Below are 24,363 nucleotides of genomic sequence, written 5' to 3'. Positions count from 1 at the left end.
CATTAAACAACAACACTGACACAGGACACAGATGAGTCCTGGTCAGTGTACAGCAGCAAAAAGAGGGCACATCCATGTGTGTAGTCTCTGAGGAGAATGAACACTGCCCAATTGCATTCACCATCATCATCATCATTATCATACATACCCAACACCTGGCATGATGGTATGGAGTGCCACTGGGCACACAACCCAATCACGTCTGGTTATCATAGCTGGCAATTTCAACAGGAGGCACAACATTTCTGACATGATAATGCTGGTAATCGTGCCCTAACTTCTGTGTCTTCGGGATGTTACATTCCAACAAGGCAACACAAACCACGTATTGCCCGTGCTGTCCTGACCTACCTGGACACAGAGGGTGTTTGACTGTTGCCCCAGACACCACATTCTCCAGATTTCTCACCCATTAAAACATCTGGTCATGGACTGCTGAGAGATTGACACACCACCACTCACTGGCCACTGCAATTGATGAACTCTGGCAGAGAGTTGAAGAAGTTGGAATGACATACCTGTATCTGGCATCCATGCTCAGTTCTATCTGTTGTTCAGTCAAGTTAGAGCCATTGTTGCTGCCACTGTTGGCAGTTCTGAGTAATAAACTTCATCTGTGGTACATCCCTAAATTACCTACAAATTTAAAGATGTATTCTTTCTACTATACTGTATACACACATTAAGTAAAATTTTGTCTCTTGCTATTTTTCCCAGTGCTCTAGTTGTAATGGCTAGTAGTTTATTATTAATGATAACATGCTGTTTTTTATATGTGCTCAATGAAGCTATAAATGAACATCACATACAATTTTCAGAAACAATGCCACTGAGAAAGTAAATTGTTATATTTCACATTATTCTAACTGCCTGTCGCTTAACTTGTTATTTGCTTAAAATTTATTTTATCAGACAGTGTTCTACTTAGTGCTGGAATACATGCCTGTTTACAGTTTCCATTACTAGCATAATTATTACACATTGGCAATCCCTCATTTAGATAATCAAATAGGTTATAGATAATCTTTAATTATGACTACCAGCAGTCAGCTCACTGTTTTTACAACACTGTGTAAAACTTCATTCAAAGTATTCAAAGTTTCCATTGATATTTTTCTATATGTCTTCTAGTTGTCTACATTATAGTTTTAACTAAACAATTAATTGTTCACCATATCCAGCTGAATCAACAGATAATAACAGAGTTTCCATTGAATACTTTCTTACACTGTGTTCAAATATAACTGTGCAACATCCCATTGAAATGGGCTCAGGGGTGTACAACATAAAGGTAGTGGTTCCTTCCTTTGATTAGTGGTTCTTTCCTTTGATTATATACATGTGAATTACTATTCTATTTTTTAAAAAAATCAGCAAATCATGAGCTCTAATACTACTCAGTACACCAGAGAGAAAAAATGATGGGCCCTATACAAAAAAGGAGATTATTCTGGATCACTGCAGATCATAATCGTATAATAGCAGTAGTAGTAGTAGTAGTAGTAGTAGTATTAGCAGTAACAATAATAACAAAAACAGAAATTTCAACTAAATAACTTATCAAAATTATAAAGTAAACTAAAGACTGGTCAGAACTTACCTTCATGGAACAGAATTCCCAGTATTGCCAACAGAAGCACTTAAAACAGAAAATAAATAATATTGGCAGCTTTCAAATAAAACATTACTCTTGTTTTGTAAATAAAACCAACTTTTCTTGTTGCCGCTTAATTTATTTATCCCAGATGCGTTTCACCTTCTACTTATTCTAAGGCAGCATCAGTGGGATCAATAACGATACAGTTTTGTTATTTTTAGATTATTAAACAGTTCAAGTAACAATTTTTTATGTAAAAAAGTAATTATTTATGATTTTCTGATGTGTGTTTTCTCTAATCTGGTCTGGAGGTCGCACTACCACTGTATTATTGAAGGTCAGAACACAAAGTTGTGCTTATATGTCCGTAATAAAGTGGTGGTGCGACCTCCAGACCAGATGCGAGGAAATGCAAACCAGAAAATCGTAAGTAATTACTTTTTTACATAAAATCATGATGTGAACTACTTAATAATCTAAAAATAACAAAACTGTATTGTTGTAGATACCACTGATAATGCCTTAGAACAAGAAAAAGGCAAAATGCGTATGGGATAAATAAATTAAGTGGCAGGAGGAAAAGGTGGTTTTATTTACAAAGCGAGTATTTCTAAGCTTGCTGCGGAGGATGGCCACGCAAACAAACTTGTTAAAACATTACTCCTTCAGGGAGGAAAGAAAAATAGGTTAAGCAAGGTGAAAACTATAAGAAGGAGTACAATTTACTCAGAGCCTTAGTCGAGAAAAACCCATCTGCTGTGAGCACGAGGGGAGACAAGATGAAGGACAAGGCATCTAAGAAAGCGAGATATTGAAATTAGTGTACTAATGAGTGTAGGTCAGAGGTAATAGGAGCAATAAAGTGAGAAATAATGGTGAATTAAAAGGAGGAAGATAAAAGAAAAAGGTGGAAATGGAACACTTTTAAGGAATAGGACAAGAGAGGAAATGAGAGAGACAAAATAAATAAGTAAGTAACTAGAAAATAGCATTCTACAAACCACTGTATAAGGTGTGGATTATGCAGATGTATCTTGAGTGCAGGAGGATGGCAGAATAAGGGAATATGTAGGAGAACAAGTTCCCACATCTACCATTCACTGGAACTAGTGCTGGATCGGAGGTTCCAAATGGCCTATGTGTTGCAGCAGGCAGTCTGCCTACGCCTATGCCCAGTCATAATGACTGATAACTGGTGGTAGTCATGCCATAGGCAGAAGTTGTGCCTACAACATTACAGTCATGATCTCAGTCCCTGTTCCACCACACGCACCATTCAGATTCTTCTCCCAGACACTGGTTTCTCAGAACTCCACAGGTGGGAATTAGCGCTACAATATGTCCCTGGTTCTCGCCACCCACCTGGCCTTAATTTCCATCAAGTGCTTCCATCTCAGCACTTCTACACAGCAACTACTCCTTTCTTCCCTCTATTTTAGTTTTCTATATCTTTCATTTTCTGACCTGTCTATATTTCATAGTCCCCCCTCCCACCTCTGTATTGCGTACAATGCAGTTAGCTTCCCACTCTTATTAACTAATGAACGATGTTTCAATAGTAATCTCCGTCTTGCATATTACCCAGTCTTTCACCTTTAATCTGTCAGGTTTTCAAATCTTGTCTGGTGCAATACCCAACTGTCTGTCTTTCCTTCTTACCCCGTCCAGTAAGTCTTCCCTGACCCAGGGTTCTGGATGACTTTTCTGAACTGTACCACTTTCCCTAAACCTCTCACGTCCTTTTCCTTCACCTGTCTTCCTTCCCCTTCAATTCTTCTGCCGGAAGGAGGAGACACTGGCTCCGAAAGCTTGTAAAAGTTAAACCTTTTTGCGTGTGCGTTCTCCTGCCGCCATTTGGTGAGTAGATTTTTTATCTATCCATTTACATTACATTGTCAATAACTGATTGTTTTCTGAGTTTTTAGTGGGGAAGATTTGGTACTGTTTTGCTTTATTTAGCACTATGACCCACAACTTGGCTAATTTCAGTCCGCCTTTTCTGTTAGCAAGTCTTAGCTTAGCAATGATTGTATCCTGATAAACCATAGTATCGGTGAAAAGAAGGAGAACTGAAATTAGATCCTCTGTGTTCAATAAACCAAACAGTGTCAACTCTTCCAGACAGTGAGCCCTTTTATACACATTCACGCAACTTCACAATCTGTCTGAAGTCTGGATGGAGTCTGATGTCACAGACTAGCTGTTGCATGGATATATGTAAACAATATGGCTTGCTGAGATTGTTTGAGTTTGATATTGCTTACTCAGTCTTCATGAACTCTGAGGATATTTCCAGCACTGAGAAACAAAATGTTACACAGAGAAAACTGCCTCAGACCATGGTCTAAAGCCAATAAAACAAAAATCACACAGCACGCAAGTACTGTCTGTGAAAGCCTGCATTGTATCACGTGACCATTTATTACAAAAAGTAGGAGCATAAGGGGTATCAAACAAAATTTGTTACTGTAATTAGTTCTTTGGTAGAGAAGACACCACACATTATCTTGGGTGTCGAGTCTATGACATGTACAGAAATAACTTTAGGTATGTCCCCCGGACATGCGTTGGGATGCTTGCTGTTTGCGGTGCACATTAGTGACGTGCCATACAATACCAATAGTAACCTCAATATTTTTGAAGATTGCACATTTATTTATAGCAAAATACAGTCTGATAAAGAGCTGCACAAATATATATGCTTGATAAGATTTCAAATTGGTGTAAAGACTGAAAACTTACTTCAACTGTATAGCAAAGAAAAATTGTGTCTTTCACAAAATGCAAGAAAGTAGTATCTCATGGTTGAAATACCAGTGAGTGACAATTGGAATCAGCCAACTCATACAAATACCTGGGTGGAACAATTTGTAGGAATATGAAATGTAATGATCATATAGGTTCAATCATAGGTGAAGCAAGTAAGAGACTTCAGTAGATTCACAGGAAACATGAAAAATGCATCCAGTCTGCAAAGGTGACTGCTCACAGAACACCTGAATGTTCCATCTTAGAATATTTCTTGAACGTGTGGGACCATGCCACAAAGGACTAACGGGGCATACTGAAAGTATTGAAAGGACAGCATAAATGGTTGCAGGTTTATTTGACTCACACGAGAGCATCACAGAAATGGTGAAAAACTTGAATTTGGAGGCACTAGAAGATGTTCTGCAACTGTCCCACAAAAGGTAACTTATGAACTTTTGAGAATCAGTATTAAATGAATAATAAACAAATATACTTCAGCCCCTTGCCTATTGCTCCCATGGGGACTGTTAAGATATGATTTGACTAATTATAAAATGCACAGAGGCATTTAAGCAGTCACTATTCCCATGCCCCATAAGCAACTGAGATGAGAAGAAACCTTAATATGTGATAAAATGCTCAGCACTCTATTCCTTGCACTCAACAGTGGTTTTGTGCAAGTATGTAGATACAGTTAACACATATAAATATTTAATTACATTTTCTACCCTCACTATGAGTGTTTGTATGTTGTTGACCTACATCCGTATCTATGCTCTGTGAATCAGCATAAAGTGTGTGGAAGAGTGAACTTTTCATTGCACCGTATATAAATATTTCTTCCAAGTCCATACACACAGAGTGTGGTAAGAATGACCCCTTATACGTAACCACATATGTTGTTAATCATCTAATTTTACCTTCCTAGTCACTACAGAAGTGATACATTGGGGTCTGCAGAATATTTTCACATTTCACATTCAGAATGGCCTAAAGTTTTTACACGGTATTCATTGTCTTTCGTCCTGTGTATCAGTTGGGAATTTGCAACATTTCTGTTACATTCTCCCACGAAACAAATCGGTTTGTCACCATCCGTGCTGTCATTCTTTGAAAATGTTGAATGTCCAACACTGGTCCAATGTGATATGAATCCCTTGCCGTACAGCAGTATTCCACTGTGGGCCATGGAAGTGTTCTATAAGTAATCACTCTCAGTAGAACACCTGCTGTTTTCCAATATCCTGCCAATAAGTTGAAGGCTGCCATTCGTTTTAGACATCATATTGTTCATAGCCAGATCTAGTACCGCGCGCCACGGAATTTGAATCCGTACCAGACGTCATGGACGTCGAAGACCCATAGAGGTCTCTGCACCATCGCGGCGTAAGCTGTGGCGGCGCGCGCCTCCTAGCCCGCTTTTAGTGTGAGAGTAGCACAGTGGAACACGTGGTCCCAGCAGCCAATAGGGGCACCCCCGATAGCGTACTTAAGCGCCTGCCTCTCGCTCAGCCAGCCAGTCTAATCTTGCGTACGTCGGTTTGCCCTCTCTTCGCGCTAGACAGCTAACTTCCTTGTTCTATGTATGAGTGGACGTGTTTGTTTCCTTGTGACTCCGTTGGTTGGTTTGGTTGTATTCGTTCTGTCCGTCGTTGGTCATGTCCGTACTCTCCCATCGCGTTGTTGTTCGGAGGCCTCTCCGCGGGTCCCACCGCGCTTTCCGTCATTGCTACCACGCGACCGTCCTAGTCGCACTTACAACACCAGATGTTTTATTACTCTCAGACACTTTTCTGACAGTAGCAGTCCCATTTCTAACTTACTAATCTTTTGCTGAAAGAAAACTATATTTTCTATTTCTTGAAACATGCAACCTGATATTTCTCTATATTACAATCTAGTGTTCAGAGCTGACAAGAATTTCTTCCACTTTTACTGTAAAACACTTGCTCATTGATTATTACAGGTGCCAGACAAAAATATGGTAACACTAAAGACAACAATTACCATGTCTAATACAGTGAAGAAAACGGTCAGCATTCAAAACAGCTTCCAGTCATCTTGGAGTGAATAAATACAAGTCCTGTATGGTTTTCAAGGGAATTTTATACCATTCTTCTTGCAAAATGGTGGCAAGTTCAGATAACAATGATGGAGGTGGATAGTGATCACTCAACCTTCTCTCCAAAGTAGACCACAAAGGCTCAATAATACTAAGATCTGATGACTGTAGTGACCAGAAGAGATACAACAATTCATCTTGGTACTCACAAAACAAGTCCTGGATGATGCAGGCTGTGTGAATAGGGGCCCAGTCACCTTCCAACACGGCATCACCATTGGGGAACAAACGATGTACCACAGGATAGACCTGATCAGCCAGAATTGTTGGCAGTAATGTACCTTGCAGACTAACCATGGGGGCCACGGAACAGCATGATATGGCAGCTCAAATCATCACTGAACCCGCACCATGTTTCACCCTTGGCAGCAAGCAGTTAGCATCATAGGCCTGGAATGGTATGACAAGAAGCTGGAAACAGTGTGAAACAAGACTTATCTGACCAAACGATTTTCTTTTATTGCTTCATAGTCCAGGTTTTATGGCTTCAGCACCAAGTTTACTTGTTATGGGCATTTGCATTGCTGATGTGTTGATTTGGCTCTGTAAGAGCCCCCGTCATGTTGTTTTCATGCTGACAGGGTTCGCAAGTGCGACAGTCAGTTCTCCAGTTACTTTTGCAGCTGTCATCCTCTACTTTTCATCACAATCCTCTTCAATGATCATCTGTCACAATCAGTCAACACACCCTTTTGTATGCATTGTGACTTCACAGATGATGATTTTTCACTTTTCCTGCATGTGGCATTTATCTTTCACCAAACACTTCAGCCAACTTGGTTATAAAAGCATCCACCACATGAGCACCAACAGTTTACCCACATTCAGATTCATTTAGATCCAATGTATTGCACTCACAACTACACAGAACACTGTTCTGATCATGACTGACACTTGCAATATACTGAGGGCACTGCACAGGTGCTAGTGGTGGTCAAACACAACAGCACCACAAGTGGGCTTGGCTAGCATCTGCATTTACGTTTATTTTGTCAAAAGCATGTATACCATCTACAGAAAGTCTGAGAGAGCAACTAATGCTACCCATTAACTTATTAACATATGATATTGACAATATGGTGCTATCACAGTTCTAAGTACAGAACTGTCTGTGGAAGACTGCCCATCCATGATAACATATTGCATTCTGCACATCAAGGATTGTTTTTAGTCTGGTCATAAATCTATTCATAGCTGAACTAAGTAAATCGTGTGCCTGGGATGACAGTGGCAGATTTTGTAACTACTTGAGAACCATTGTGCCAATACTGTCCTGTCTGTTTCCTTTGTATTGCTTCTAAGAAAACAATATCAACTATAAACTGTTATACTTACTGCTGTACTTTTCGTTTTCTCAAGTACATAAACAGCTCTGCCCATTTTTCTCCAAAGTGTGACATTAAAGTGTGCTGCCCTTACTGTCAGGTACTCATTTTTCCAGGTTGACCGACTATTTCCTACGAACATATTTCCTTTAGCAGGTGCCAGTGTGGTACTGGATCGAAGGTTTCACTAAATTCTAAACACACTGAATCTACCTGATTACCTCTTCCAATAGTTAATAGGATATCACGTGTGAAAGACATGAACTGGGCTTATCCAACCAATGTTATCAAAATGCATGTAGATTGCCAAGGAGAAGACAATTTGGTTCCCGGTAATTAATAGCATTTCAGCCCATAATATGCTCTTGAATTCTTCTACTTAGTATCACTGATAGCCTCCACACGACTAACATTTCCTGCAATTTTGCGAGAGGTGTTGTAACAGTATTTTACTACAATGGTTATGGATGACTTAACTCATCCTTCTGGCAAATAAACATACACCCTAAGACTAAACAAAAACAGGAAGGAATTATTGGACTGGGACAGAAATCTGTATATGTGATGTACATGTACATGTACAGACAAACAAATGATTACTATATCAGAAAAATTGCTGATCCATTCATGAGAAAGAGCATCACACATTGAGAAAGTCAATAATATGTTGGTCTACCAATGGCCCTTATGCAAGCAGTTATTTGATTTGGCTTTGATTGATAGAGTTGTAGGATGTTAGATCATCAAAATACTGAGCTGGTTGGAGGGCCCTGTCCGTAACACTCCAAATGGTCGCAACTGGGGAGAGATCCGGTGACACTGCAGGCCAAGAGAGGATTTGGCAAGCATGGAGACAAACAGTAGAAACTCTCACCGTTTGTGGCCAGCCATTACTTTGCTGCAAAATGAGCCCATGATGGCTTGCCATGAAGGGTATGGAGTGTAGAATTTTGTTGACATACTGTTTTGTTTAGACTTAGACCGTGGTCTGGGGGTAGCATCTTTGATTCATAATCCAAATGTCTTTGGGCCTATGTTCAAATCATGCTGCTGCTTACATTTTGATTAATAATCAGCATTGGCGGCCAAAGACTTCTGGCGTAAGAAGTCACCCTTAGTCTGCCAGCAGCCTTGTCAAAGAGGGTAGAGGAGCGAACAGAGGTTCAGGGCACACTCTTGTCCTAGGGGTGGGAAACTGCCCTTAAAGGCGGAAGAATTGGCAATGATCAGCAGCATGAGGATGCAAAAGGAAATGGAAACCACTGCATTAAAGATACATAATGTGTATTTGCAGGACATGTGACCTGTAATTGGAGAAGTGTCATGATGATCTCTCCATTGGCAAAAGATTCTGGAATAGTCCCTCATTCAGATCTCCAGGAGGGGACTGCCAAGGGGGAGGTTACCATGAGAAAAAGATTGACTAATCAACAGAAGAATAATGTTCCACAAGTCGGGGCATGGAATGTCAGAAGCTTGAACTTGGTAGGGAAACTAGATAATCTGAAAAGGGAAATGCAAAGGCTCAATCTAGACATAGTAGGGGTTAGTGATGTGAGGTGCAAAGAAGACAAGGATCTCCAGTCAGATGAGTATAGGGTAATATCAACAGCAGCAGAATGGTATAACAGGAGTAGGATTCGTTATGAATAGGAAGGTAGGGGAGAGAGTGTGTTTCTGTGAAGAGTTCAGTGATAGGGTCGGTCTCATCAGAATCGACAGCAAAACAACACTGACGACGATAGTTCAGGTATACATGCTGACATCGCAAGCTGAAGATGAATAGATAGAGATGGTGTATGATGATATTGAAAGGGTAATACAGTATGCAAAGGGGACAAAAATCTAATAGTCATGGGGGACTGGAATGCCATTGTAGGGGAAGGAGTAGAATACAGGAGAATATGGCCTTGGGACAAGGAATGAGAGAAGAGAAAGACTAACTGAGTCCTGTAACAAGTTTCAGCTAGTAATAGTGAATACAATGTTTAAGAATCACAAGAGGAGGTGGTATACTAAGAAAAGGCTGTGTGATGTGGGAAGATTTCAGTTACATTATATCATGGTCAGACAGAGAGTCCGAAATCAGATACTGTAACGTAAGGCGCACCCAGAAGCAGACATAAACTCAGATCACAATATAGTAGTGATGAAGAGTAGGGCAAAGTTTAAGACATTAGTCAGGAAGAATCAATTTGCAAAGAAGTGGGATACGGAAGTACTAAGGAATGATGAGATACACTTGAAGTTCTCTAAGGCTATAGATACAGCAATAAGGAATAGCTCAGTAGACTGTACAGTTGACGAGAAATGGACATCTCTAAAAAGGGCCATCACAGAAGTTGGGAAGGAAAACACAGGTACAAAGAAGGTAATTGCGAAGAAACCATGGGTAACAGATGAGATACTTGAGTTGCTTGATGAAGGGAGGAAGTACAAAAATGTCCCAGGAAAATCAGGGTTACAGAAATATAAGGCACTGAGGAATGAAATAAATAGGAAGTGCAGGGAAGCTAAGACGAAATGGCTGCAGAGAAAATGTGAAGACATTGAAAAAGAAATGATTGTCAGAAGGACTGACTCAGCATACAGGAAAGTCAAAACAACCTTCGGTGACATTAAAAGCAAGGGTTGTAACATTAAAGAGTGCAATGGGAATTCCACTGTTAAATGCAGAGGAGAGAGCAGATATATGGAAAGAATATACTGAAAGCCTCTATGAGGGGGAAGAGTGTCTGATGTGATAGAAGAAGAAACAGGAGTCGATTTAGAAGAGATAGGGGGTCCAGTATTAGAATCAGAATGTAAAAGAGCTTTGGAGGACTTAAGGTCAAATAAGGCAGAAGGGATAGATAACATCCCACCAGAATTTCTAAAATCATTGGGGGAAGTGGCAACAAAACGCCTATTCATGTTGGTGTGTAGAATGTATGTGTCTGGTGACATACCACCTGACTTTCAGAAAAGCATCATCCACACAATCCCGAAGATGGCAAGAGCTGACAAGTGTGAGAATTATCGCACAATCAGCTTAACAGCTCATGCAGCCAAGTTGCTTACAAGAATAATATACAGAAGAATGGAAAGGAAAATTGGGGATGCACTAGATGACAATCAATTTGGCTTTAGGAAAAGTAAAGGCAAGAGAGAGGCAATTCTGAAGTTGCGGTTAATAATGGAAGCAAGACTAAAGAAAAATCAAGACACTTTCATACGATGTGTCAACCTGTAAAAAGCGTTTGAGAATGTAAAATGGTGCAAGATGTTCGAAGTTCTGAAAAAAGTAGGGGTAAGCTGTAGTGAGAGATGGGTCATATACAATATGTACAACAGCCAAGAGGGATCAATAAGAATGGACGACCAAGAATGAAGAGCTCATTTTAAAAAGGGTGTAAGACAAGGATGTGGCCTTTTGCCCCTACTGTTCAATATGTACATTGAAGAAGCAATGATGGAAATAAAAGAAAGGTTCAAGAGTGGAATTAAAATTCAAGGTGAAAGGATATCAATGATACGATTCGCTGATGACATTGCTATCCTGAGTGAAAGTGAAGAAGACTTACATGATCTGCTGAATGGAATAAACAGTCTAATGGGTACACAGTATGGACTGAAAGTAAATCGAAGAAAGATGAAGGTAATGAAAAGTAGTAGAAATGAGAACAGTGAGAAACTTAACATCAGGATTGATGGTCACAAAGTAGATGAAGTTAAGGAATTCTGCTACCTAGGCAGTAAAATAACCAATGACGGATAGAGCAAGGACAACGTCAAAAGCAGACTAGCTATGGAAAAAAGGCATTCATGGCCAAGAGAAGTCTACTAATATCAAATATCGGCCTTAAATTCAGGAAGAAATTTATGAGAATTTATGTCTGGAGTACAGCACTGTATGGTAGTCAAACATGGTCAAACATGGACTTTGGGAAAACCAGAACAGAAGAGAATCGCAGCATTTGAGATGTGGTGCTACAAAAAATGTTGAAAATTAGGTGGACTGATAAGGGAAGGAATGAGAAGGTTCTATGCAGAATTGGAGAGGAAAAGAATATGTGGAAAACACTGATAAGGAGAAGGGACAGGATGATAGGACATCTGTTAAGACATGAGGGAATGACTTCCATAGCACTAGAGGGTGCTGAACAGGGCAAAAACTGTAGAGGAAGACAGACATTGGAATACATCTAACAAACAATTGAGGACGTAGGTTGCAAGTGCTACTCTGAGATGAAGAGGTTAGCACAGGAAAGGAATTCGTGGCGGGCCGCTTCAAACCAGTCAGAAGACTGACGGGGCGGGGGGGGGGGGGGGGGGGGGGGGGGGGGGGGGGAACTGCTTTGCTCTAAAGGGTCTTGCAATGAAAAAAAAAAAAATGGCACCTCAGACCATCACTCCTGGTTATCGGGCCTTATGGGAGGCAACAATCAGGGTAGTATACCACCATTGTCTGGGGAGTCTCCACACATTTTCGGCCTCGAATCTCATTGACTTGAGTAGAACTGTCCTGACTGACGAGTCTTGTTTCAAATCGAGCCCCAGAGACCAGCAAAGAAATGTCTGGAGACACCCCAGACAGTGGTGGGATACCAACCTTACTGCCATCTACCATACAGCCCAACAACTAGGAGTGACAGTCCAGGGTTCCATTTGTTTTCATAGCAGGACCCCTTTGGTTGTCATCTGCAGCACCTCACCGGTACATCAATGATATTTTACAACCCATTCTGTTGCCCTTTGTGACAAGCCATCATGGGATATTTCAGCAAGATAATGCACACTTGTATATGGCAAGAGTTCCTACTGCTTGTCTTTGAGATTGCTAAACCCTACCTTGGCCAGCAAGGTTGCTGAAACTCTCCCCAATTGAGAAAGTTTGGGGAAATATGGGTAGGGTTCTCCAACCAGCTCGGCCTTTTGACGATATATTGTGCCAATTGAATAGAATTTGGCATGATACCCCTCAGGAGGAAACCCAACAACTCTGCAATCAGTGCCAAGCCCAGTACCTGCTTGTACACAGGCCGAAGGTGGATCAATGCATAATTGACTTGCCCAATTTGTGAAGCTCTTTCTCTTGGGGGGGGGGGGGGGGGGGGGGGGGAGTATCCAATTTTGATGAAATTGCAATCATTTTGTTTGTTTGTATATATACATCTCATCTACCCACCATTTCCTTCACATTTGGATAACTCCTTCATGGTGCTCTCTCTATCTTTTTTTTGTTTTTTTTTGTTTGTCTAAGAGTTTATTTCAGCTAACCTGTAACCACCAACACTTTTATGCTTTGTTTAGGACTTCCTGTCCTGCAAACAATTATAAAGTATTTCCTAGTATTGTTTTACACAATTATCTAAAATCTTAAGTTACTGTGTTCAGTTAAATGTTTTCCTAGGGCTCAATAAACTATTTGCTTGAACCTGAGCCACAGCTCCCGTATATTCATTGTTGCATTTACTGTAGCTCTGACGTCTGAGAAACACGGTGACCTCCTCCTTATGTAATTCACCACTTTTTTAAACTATTTATTGTCATTGTTGTTGCAAATGCTTGTGATCATCTCCTGCTTGTTATTTATTCAGAATTATTAACCTATGAATTTTGTCTAAGAATTTTCCACACAACTTTTTACATCCCTTATTCATAATATTTTAAGTTCCTCTTTAACCATCCAAAATTAGTATTTTCGATCGAAGGAGACTGTTCTCATGTCAGTAACAATTTTGTAAGCCCTTAGCAACAGGTATTTGGAAATCTCACAGATATTTTGGGTGATTGCAATCATTTTCACTTTTTTGTTATCTAATTTTCATTCTCTCTTCTCTCATTCCATTTGGTTGAAGTATTTAAATGGCTGGACTTGCTCTTTTAATATATGTGCACTACAAAAATTATTGGGTCAAATGAAATACTGCATAAAATGTGAACACAAGCTTTTAATGCACTCTAATATAGCACACAGAACCCCCCCCCCCCCCCCAACACACACCAAAAAAAGAAAAAAGGATGTATAAAGTTGTATTGATAAAGATTCTCTGTTAGTCTTGTATTCTTGACAATACGCTAAAAGAGAAGCGGAATAGCTCAGAAACTCATGAAGCAATTATAATTATTGCCCCCAATACAGCATGTAGTCATTATGAACAGCCAACACTTCCCCACACCTGTATGCCATAGGGATTCCCTGAGATCATGGAATATTTGTTCCCAAGGGCTATTTAAGTGCTCCTTGAGAACAGAGCTCTCCAACTCTCAAATTGTTGAGGGAGATGCTATACTAGCATCAATTTATCTTCCAAGTGAATTCCAGATATGCAGAATTGAACCCATGCTCAGAGAGTTCATGTACCATGACATCTGAGTGAAAAACTCATCTTATAGCATCCCTTCCACCTACAAAATTCATTGGGGTGTGCATCATCAGCCACAAAAAAATAAAAGCATTGTTAATTGTACCAGTATGCTGTACAAAAGTTCTCATTGACCAAACCTCCAAATAATCATTCTGGAAAACACGCAGGCAATGTCTGACTGTTGATTCTTGACCAAATCTCCAGCACAGCTCTGTGGTTTTATGCGAAAAATGAATTTTTTTTCCACATACAACACCCTCTGCAGATCTTAAACTGTTGGTTGTCAGGCTCATTAAATGGGGAGTCATCAGACATGGCTCCACTTTGTGTAATTTCACTGACATCACTCTACCCAACATCTTCAATGTATTTTGGTGTCATGTTGTTAACCGGGGAAAACCCTGGATCTGTTTGCACGGTCACCTTCAAAAAGCTTATTGTGCAAAGTATGGTTCAATTATTCTGCATCCAAGAGATGTTTTCTGACATTGCTTTCTGTTGCTAATTCTCATCAGCTGTGATGGAGAATGACACCAAAGCATCCATTCTGCATCCAAGAGATGTTTTCTGTCATTGCTTTCTGTTGCTAATTCTCATCAGCTGTGATGGAGAATGACACCAAAGCATCCTGCTGCAGTGAGTCCATACTTGCAAAATTATGCTATCGGACATTTCAGTAACATCTGTTGCATGATGGTATTAACGCACTAGTGTGTATCTACCAATTACTCAGCAAGCCACAGTTTGTGCCATATTTTACCGTATTTACTTCGATGTTAACAATGGACACTGGTAACTCCTATGGCTCCAACACCACACTGTCAGTCATACACCTCATTGGCACTTCTGGGTGAGAGCAACATTCTTCATCTCCCTGTAGTATCACCAAACAGTTATACTCCAAGCTGTACAGATAATTCATTCTCTCCAGAAGTTGTCAGGATATTTTTACTTAGGGACTAAGTGTTAAAACTGGTCTATGATAGTGTTTTAGTTTATGTTACCTGTTTCATTGCAGACATGTTTCTTCTGCAGTTTCTTTTTAAAAGTTCAAACTGTTTTTCACTTGCTATTCTATTACCAATAAAGATTGTCCCTCTGTGTGAAAATGTGAGCAACCTCTCTTATTTTCCCCTGCCTGAGGTGAAATTGTCTTTGTCTTTACCCACACTGCATGTTTAGTTTTGAGGTAACAACTGAATTGTAATGGTCAAAGTCAGTCTGTGGCATTCAACAAATTTTGACTAAAGCGCTCTGAAACCTCTTTTTCAAATCTAACTTTGGGATTTTCATTTGTAAATATCTACTTTATTATTTCAGTTGTTTTAACTTTATGAACTAAGTATTTGAAGCTGTCTCAGTTATGTGCAGCAGAAAAATGTTCACTTTAACTGCAGAAAAAAAGCACTGAACATTAATGAAGATGTATTTATGATAACATGCAGTTTTAGAACAGGTTTCAAATTATACTGAACGTGCTTTCACATAATTATTTTGGGTGGACAGAAAATCCATTCACAAGAGTACCATAACAAACAAACTGATAACAAAAAGCCCTAAGCCTTTTAATACAACCAGAAGAGAAGACTGTAAGGGTGATGTATCACTGGCTCTGAAAACAACATTAAGGCAGGAAAATTTTTATTCTATAGAGTGCTATAAAGCAGCAAGCAGCAATAACTCAGCTGAAAGTAAGAAAATATGAAGTATCCACAACTGAACTTCAAAACTGGAATGCACATGCTGGATAATTACATACCAAGCAAGGTGGGGAATAATGGGGGTGGGCAGATCTGCTACAGCTTTGTGACAGTGTTAAAGGCCAATAAGAAAGCAAGAGTTTTGACTACATTCTAAATTTGCTGTAACAATGCTGACATAAGGCTGAGAAAAGCCAAAAGAATCGCAAGCTGTGTAGATGCCATCAGTGAATTTTAAAGGAATTATTTTGCCTACCAAGAGGTCAGAAGATTCCATGAAATTTTGGCATTATGTGAACTACGTCAACAGGGAAAAATTTAGTAATGAAGGTAACAACTAATTTATTTCTAAATTATTTAAATTCCACTAGGATTTTCCATTGATATATGAACTGAGAAGAAATTATTTATACTGCTCCTTCTTGACCATTCACATAATAAAACTGGTAATTGTTAATTAACATAACCTGACATCCTCACTTTTAAATATTTAGCACAAAATTAAGACTTCAAAATTGCTTCTTTACGTCTTCATGGCACTAGGAAACACAGAGAAAATGTACTCTAAGGAAGTCATCTAACTTCTTTTCAACCAGAATGACCTTCTAGATTATGAACAGTAACAGAAATTCACTTCAGTCCTAAAACCATCTCTCTCTTGAGGACAATCGAATTCTGAAGCATGTTTACAATGTATCTAAGATTCATCATGTCCATGCCTCTCATATGCTACTCAAATAGTCCTAATAAAATATTTTTCATCATAATCCATCTGTGGAGCAGGTTCACAAAGTGTTACGAGTGCTTTTGGAAACTGACCCCCACCAGGTTAATGAGAAAACTCAGTAAGATTATAGTGTAAATGACATGATGAATAGTTGCGCTTTGTGCATGCAAATTAGATGCAACACAGGTGGAAAAAGTACTCATTAAGTTTTGAAAATTCAATATATACTTAATGAAATTATAAACAAGTCATTGTTTTAAACTGTGCTAATGAAATTTTTGGGAACAACAAGGTTTTAAATACAGAGCAAGAGCCTGAACTGGCGAAGAAAATCAGCTATGGCCTCTCAAAGGAACCTTCCCAGCATTTGCTTTAAGCAATTTAGGTAAATCCAAAAAATCTAAATCTGGATAGGCTGGTCTGTGATTGAATCTTCCACCCTCATAAGTACAGGTGTACTGTCATGACACTGTGCCATCCTGCCTGGTAACAGATCATGAAAACATAATTACACTTAAGGAGAGAACAAGGAGAAATATGTGAATTTTGACAATGAACATGAGTCATCCATCTTTATTCAATCTCTTTTAATCACTTCTGAAAGCTGGCAACGACTCTTTAATAAAATGCATCCAAAGTCATACTTACATACACAGGTCATACAATCAGAAACTGTAAATTGCTACGCTATGAAGGGATATGTCTACAAAGCCGCAGGTGATCACGCAGGAAAATTGTTAAGCAATGAAATTATCATAATACTCCCTTGATTCCCTCTGTATATTCATTTGGATACAAGTTAGTGCGAAGCATGATTGCCAAAGACTAGAATACTTTAATGGATTCCACACAGCATTTTGGTCCATTAAGACCCTGTATTATTTTTGCTGAAGTCAATCCATACCCCCGGCATCACTCAAACCATTCCACTGGAAGCATGGCCAACAGGTGTCTTGCAGTCAACTACCCATTACATCCCACATGCATGTAATGGTGCTTACGTTGCAGACCTGAAAGACCACTGTGAAACTTTAAGGTCTTTGAGAAGTTCCTCGAAGTTGCTTTCAGTTTGAGCACCAGCACTGCTCTGCCATAACATTCCATTTTTAGCATTCACTATGAGATCCACAACGAGTGGACTGAGAATCTCGTCAATATACTGTTGTGAGTCATTGTGTGAATTTTCAGATTAAAACTAATGTGTAACATAGGTATGCCATTTGACATATTGATTTTTTTAGGTCAATGAACATTTGCTGCATCAAAATGGAATAGCAACAGTTGCTTTAATTTGTGAAGCTACTGTTTTGGAGCCCTACTCACCTACCCCAATGGTAAGACGTTCCTCACAATGTTGCTCCTGTATCACATGTTGCTGCATGTGTCCCTCCTTCAGATCACTGCTGCCATATACACTGTACCACAGATGCATTTCATTCATATCTACTGCCAGGTCATGTAGTTCATCTAGTTTCCACAAGACATCTGGTCAAACTTCACACGTATCTGCTGCTGGCTACTGCTAGCATGTAGTAACTGCCAGAGCAGATAACTCGAGGAGATATGAAATTTATACAATGTGATGCAAAGGTTGACACAAGAACCATGTATTCAACATATCTGGCAAGAAAAGCTGAGTCACGTATAGCTACAGTTTTCACTGACTACATATTGCCACACAGGTCCAATATGCATTCCCTATACAATGATGGCAGTTATTCCGATGACACATATATTTAATCCTCTGGAGGTTCTAACTCTGTCCACCTCATGCACAATGTTATCCAACCTGTACCAATTTTCACTTACTTGATATTTGTGGACTCCAGCCCATTATGTGGGTAAGGGCATAACTATGTTCCAATAGCCATTAAATTATTATCAGTTAAATACTAACCCAAAATTGCCATATCTCCAAACTCAATTGAAGTGAATCGCATATTTAAAATGATACAATTTCTACATTCTTTAGTGTATAACACACACACACACACACACACACACACACACACACACACACATCATGAATCAGCACACATTCCACAAGCACTTATAGTGTAGGACCTAGCTTGCTGCTTCCATTCATGAGACTTGGGCAGCTGTAGACAGTTGAACATAAGTTCATGCTTCATTTCTCGGTGACTGGAATGCCTTTATTTTACAGACCCACATCACTGCCTAGTAAACAAAACATGACTTGGCATGCAATTCTTGTCAAAGAGGGATAGGAGGCCTCATCAGAAGCAAAATTAGAATCTAACATAACTCTAGGAAGTGTAATACGACCATTACTATTTCCTACATGTAGATAATGAACTGGCAAACAACACTGGCAGCTCTCTGGAACTATTCATGAATAACACTGCATTTGTATACAGGGGCATCACATAAAGAAGAAAATTGTTACAACATATGGGAAGGCATGGAGATGATAATTACTTGGGAGGTGGGAGTGGTTGGGGAAGGGCTGGGCGTTAGAGAAGGTGTTTTTTTTTATTTTTTTATTTTATTTTATTTTTTTTTTGGGGGGGGGGGGGGGAGGGAGGAGGGAGGGAAGGGGGGAGATTCCTCTCGAGTTCATCTACTCCACACTCTTGGCAAACTCCAACGAGAGATGCTACACAAAGCCATTTTGCATTTGTAGGAAGACTTATTTTCAAATTTATTGGAACACATGTTCCTTCAAGAGCAATAAAATACATTACTTCCTTCTTAAAGGAAAAGGGTGGAGGAGCAGACTGTACTGTTCAGGGCCTGGTTGAGGGCAACTTCAAGGAGGGACGTGGGCACCTGGAAAAGTAAGGAAGGTGATAAATTAGAACAAGAGATGTTACAAACAAACTAGCTGGAGTTTATTTCCAGAAAACTACCAGTGAAGGGTACAGATGAAGACTGCAGTGCATGGGAGGCCATCAATAGCCAGACTCATGGGCATAGTGCCTGAAAGAGGAGCAGGACAACACGTGTGGGCACCATGAGAGTGCCTTGTTATCACAGTGTGCCTCCATTACCTCACCCTGCGTCCCCTATATGACCATTAACAGCCTTTGATTATCTGCTGGAGGGTACTTCAAATGCGTGCCTTCATCAGTGACATTTCACTAAAGTGTTACCCCATCAGCAGTACACACAATGTCAATGATATTAATGTGGACCAGTGTGGATAGGTACCAATATCCAGTGACATCTGGTACTGCTCTGGTCCACACCCAGCCACAGCCTTACTGTGAGGTACAGTTCCACTGCATCAGACACACAGAAATGAAAAAATTGTAATTACCAATGAAACTTAGGCAGTCCTCCTTGCACAATACTTGGTATAAAAAAGGTCTAAATTTTAACAAAGAAATGTAAGATGTGTGGGGGAGAGAAGAAAGAGAACAGCATTGCTAACAAAGAGAAATGGACTGGAACAACTTTTCACGATAATGATGGATGATAAAATAAGTAGTGCGAGAGAGAGAGAACACAGTATAGCACCAATGTTGTCTGCCGAGATTTGATTGTGTGGAGGAACCACGAGGAGGAAATGCAAAAGCAATTAGATGTATGGGAAAAGTTGTGTTAAGAGCATGGCCTAAAATTTAATGCAAACTAGGGTTACATATAGGTCACAACATGGAAAAAGGATAGACCTATAGTAAACATGATGTTGGTTGGGAACAACTGAAAATGGAGGAAAGCGTCAAGCACTTAGGGCAACACGTTTGACTACTGCCCTATGGGGTATGAGTGCCGAGTGCCCTCGAGCGCCCGTCAGCTCGCCCACAGGTAGGTGCCGTTCATATGGGCTACCTGCCAGGTGGCCCTAATGGACGCATACTGCACATGCACATCACTTACAACACCTGCCTGTGGGCAGTCACCCAGGGCAGCACAGTTGCATAAGCTATGCCCTGGCACCTGACCACCCATCCACCAGCTGTTTACCCAACTATGCCCACCAGTGTTCCTGGTGCCCAGCTACCCAAAGCCAAACATCTTGACCTAGAGATTGTAAAACACAAATATGGAAGAATGACAAAGAGATAAATGAATGTGCAAGGCAGGCTGATAAGTATATCAGAAATGTGAGAGGAACGATACCTAATAATGAATTCTCTCAAAAAAGAGAAGGGTTTTTTGTGTGTGTGTGTGTGGGGGGGGGGGGGGGGGGGGGAGAAGAAGGTGATATACCACACATTTTATACACCAATTTCATTGTATGCTGTGAAAACAGGTTGAGGAAAAAGATGGGAAAAAGTATGGAGTGAGCAAGTGAAATGATGAGAATTCGGATAGTAGCAACAAAAGAGGAAAAGGTGGTAATGAAAGTGTTAAGAGGATAATACATGAGTGAACTCAACAAGAGAAGAGTGAGGGGAAAAGATTAAAATGGTGTGGGCATGTTAAGAGAATGAATGGATCAAATAAGTATTTCTAAGATGTACAGGTTGAAGATGGAGGGCAAGAGACCAAACGGAGCCCAAGAGCCAAGAAGAAAGCATTCAGAAGAAAGGAAAAGAATGGGCCACAATAGCAACAGAGAGGTGGTGGCAAGATGAGAGTATATGAAGACACATGTGCTCCAAGCAGATCCTGACAGGGGTGGGAAAATTATGATGATGATGATGAATTCCTCTAACATAAATCTTACATGATAACAATGAGGGTACAATTAGAGAAGTTTGGTATTATACAAAGGGATACTGGAAATCCCACACACATCATTCAAATATGGAATAGGAAAAAAATAATGATCGTGGTACACTGTTTATGTTGTGACACAAACCGTACAGTTGCTTATGGATTGTAAATGTAAGTGTACACAGTTTCAGATATAGTTAACATCTGAAATTCTTACAGTTGTTATAAATATTACTTAAACAACATTTCTCAAGAGTATACTTTTTTCTAATACCAAAACTTAGAAACTTCAGACTATCTCACATTAATCTTAGACGGAAACAAAAGGTTACATTTGAGGAAATAATAGTCCAAAATGAAGTTACAACTTGATAAAAATAGGGAAGAAGAAAAATAAAAACAAGAATAAAGATAGAAAGCATTGGTTACCACACAGCAGCAAACTGACAACATAAAAAGGGGAAAAATTTGCATGCTTTCATAACTACAAGGGAGATGGAATTTCTGAAAGAAATCAGACTGTATAATTACACAATAAAAAAATCTAGTCTTCTGATCACAATGGAAAAGGCACAATTATTATGATATGGATCCCAAAAACTGCAGACTGAAAATGTTTGTAACATTGTCTCATTTCCAAGTGTCAGACTGTTATGTTACAGTAACTATAGATACTTTCTCTATTTGCTTAATTTTTTAAAAAAATTGTGTCTCTATTTTGTCACGGAGATAAACAGCTTCTGTTTGCTGATGTAGAAACATGACTGGCACAAGAGCGATACAAATGAATAGGAATTATGAACTATGGGAACAAGAAGTTTATTCACAAAATCTTAAATATGTTGCAAAACAGCAACTGTGTAAATCTGAAGATGTTGAAGAATCAGCCAACTAGTTGCAAAACAAAGATCTATTCACCCTTGTCCTTGGTTCTGACATTTCTAAAAATATCTCCTTCAGAAGAAGTGGGCCTTGTTACGGCACATGATGGTACATTCGATTGGATGAAGCCAAGCAGCTCTTGTTATGTATATGCAATTGACAAAACAAGGATTATCCCAAGCCATGGTTTCAGATAGCAGCCAGATTACATCTATCGTACTTCAGAATGAATGCTCACTGGTAAATGCCAATAGGTAGAGGCTCCTGTCAACATAAAATTGAAACCAGAGTCACAGAAAAAAAAATATTTGCCTTAGTCTCTGGCATGATGTACAGGTAACTTATGAAAATATTTTATCCTGTGACACCTGTTACAATTTTATGTTGACAAGAGCCTCTACCTATTGGCATTTACTAGTCACCATTCATTCTGAAGTACGGTACATGTAATTGACTGCTATCTAAAGCCATGGCTTGGAATAATTCTTCTTTTGTCAATTTTATATATGACAAGAGCCGCTCGGCTTCATCTAAGCTAATGTACCATCATGTGATGTAACAAGGCCCACTCGCTTCTGAAGAAGATACTTTTAGAAATATCAAAACCTAGGTCAAGGGCTAATAAACTTTTGTTTTGCAACTGGTTGGCTGATTTTTCAACCTCTTCAACTTTCTTTACTTTTGAACTAAATCAAAAATTCTGGGTGGAATCTGGTTGAGAAGATACACACAACACTGACTGTAGCACAATAAAATTATTGTGTGATGTAATTTATTTTTCAATTCAACTATGTCAAGATTCTAAATCTTTCTCTCACGTTTCCATTGCATTAAGGGTGCAGAGGTTTCTGTAGCTAGTGTTCTTGTTTTATGGCAAGTATGAGTTTACCATCTTACTTTGCATCATTAGTTTAACAGAGTAATGTTAAACTGTTTCAGTATAAACTGAAAAACACTCTTATCATGTTCAAAGTCACATGCATAGGACTACAAACTTCACTGTAAAAAGTTTTGGATATCATGTCTGTTTACTATCCACTCTGTATGATTTCCAGTTACAAGAAACAGGGCTACTCATTGAATGCATGACAAATTCAAAGAACGTCACTGCATACACATTTCAAATCACCACGGATTACAAAAGTTGGACAACTGTTTTCAAAGGAGAATGTTACATCATACGAGTTGTGATCAAAAAGTAAATGAAATTTTTTAATTTCATGGGCTTTACACATTCAATTTAAAAATATACATATTTTGTTGGTACACATGTTTCTGATGTATGACTGCATTTTCTGCTAGTTTTAATAATTAGTTTATTGTTGACTGTCAAAATTGTTATACGCATTTTCGAGTGCTCAGTGAATTCTTACTTTCTAAAAAGATGGGGCAAAGAATTTGTATTAACTTTTACTTGAAAAATTGAATAAAGTGCAGCACAACATTGGAAATGGTGACAGTGGCTTTTGGCAAATCTACTATGAGTAAGACAAGAGTTTATGAGTGGTATAAACATTTCAAAGAGTATCAAGAAGACACTTACGACAATGACTACCCTCGACGCCCTAGCACATCAATTACTGATGACAATGCAAAAGAAGCAAAGAAAATGGCACTGTAAAATCACTGAATCACCATCAGTTAGGTTGCTGATGACGTATGCATATCCTACGACTCATGCCAAGCAATTTTGTGGCTGTTTTGGGCATGAAATGTGAAGAAGCAAATTTTGTTCCAAAACTGTTTTAAATTTTGACCAAAAACATCACATAGACATTGCTCAGAAATTGCTGAATGAAGTCAACAATGACCCAGAACTTCTGAAGAAGGTTAAAGCAGGTGATGAAACATGGGAATATGGGTATGATATCGAAACAAATACCAAACCGTCCCAATGGAAACTGCCTGAAGAGTGGAGATCGAAAAAAATTAGACAAGTTCAATTACTTGTGAAGGTTCTTCTCAATGTTTTCTTTGATTCAATGGAACAGTCCACCATGAGTTCCTGCCTTACGGTTGTACAAACAATAAGGTATACTACCTGGAAATTATTCACTGTTTGCATGAAGCAATCCAAAGCAAAGAAAATGACCAGAGTTGTGGCAAAATCACTCTTGGAAATTTCATCACAATATTGCTCCCGCTCTCACCTCAGCGCTTGTTCGTGATTTTTTTTTTGGCAAAAGACAAATTATGTTGCTTCAGCCACCGTATTTGTCAGACACTGCAACTTCTTTCTATTCCTGAGGCCGAAGAGAACAAGGAAAGGATGTCATTTTGTCT

At 39.3% G+C, this 24,363-nt stretch overlaps 1 protein-coding gene across 3 annotated transcripts in view; it reads right to left on the bottom strand.

Moving 5' to 3' along the window:
• The window catches only part of LOC126417220 (PH and SEC7 domain-containing protein-like), an 826,610-nt gene that overhangs the window by 83,739 nt on the left and 718,508 nt on the right, over positions 1 to 24,363 (bottom strand). The window lies entirely within an intron of this gene.

Source organism: Schistocerca serialis, chromosome 1 (genome assembly GCF_023864345.2).
Source record: "Schistocerca serialis cubense isolate TAMUIC-IGC-003099 chromosome 1, iqSchSeri2.2, whole genome shotgun sequence".
NCBI classification, from domain to species: domain Eukaryota; kingdom Metazoa; phylum Arthropoda; class Insecta; order Orthoptera; family Acrididae; genus Schistocerca; species Schistocerca serialis.
The sequence above is the reverse complement of the archived record's forward strand: the minus strand, read 5'-3'. Positions and strand labels throughout refer to the sequence as shown.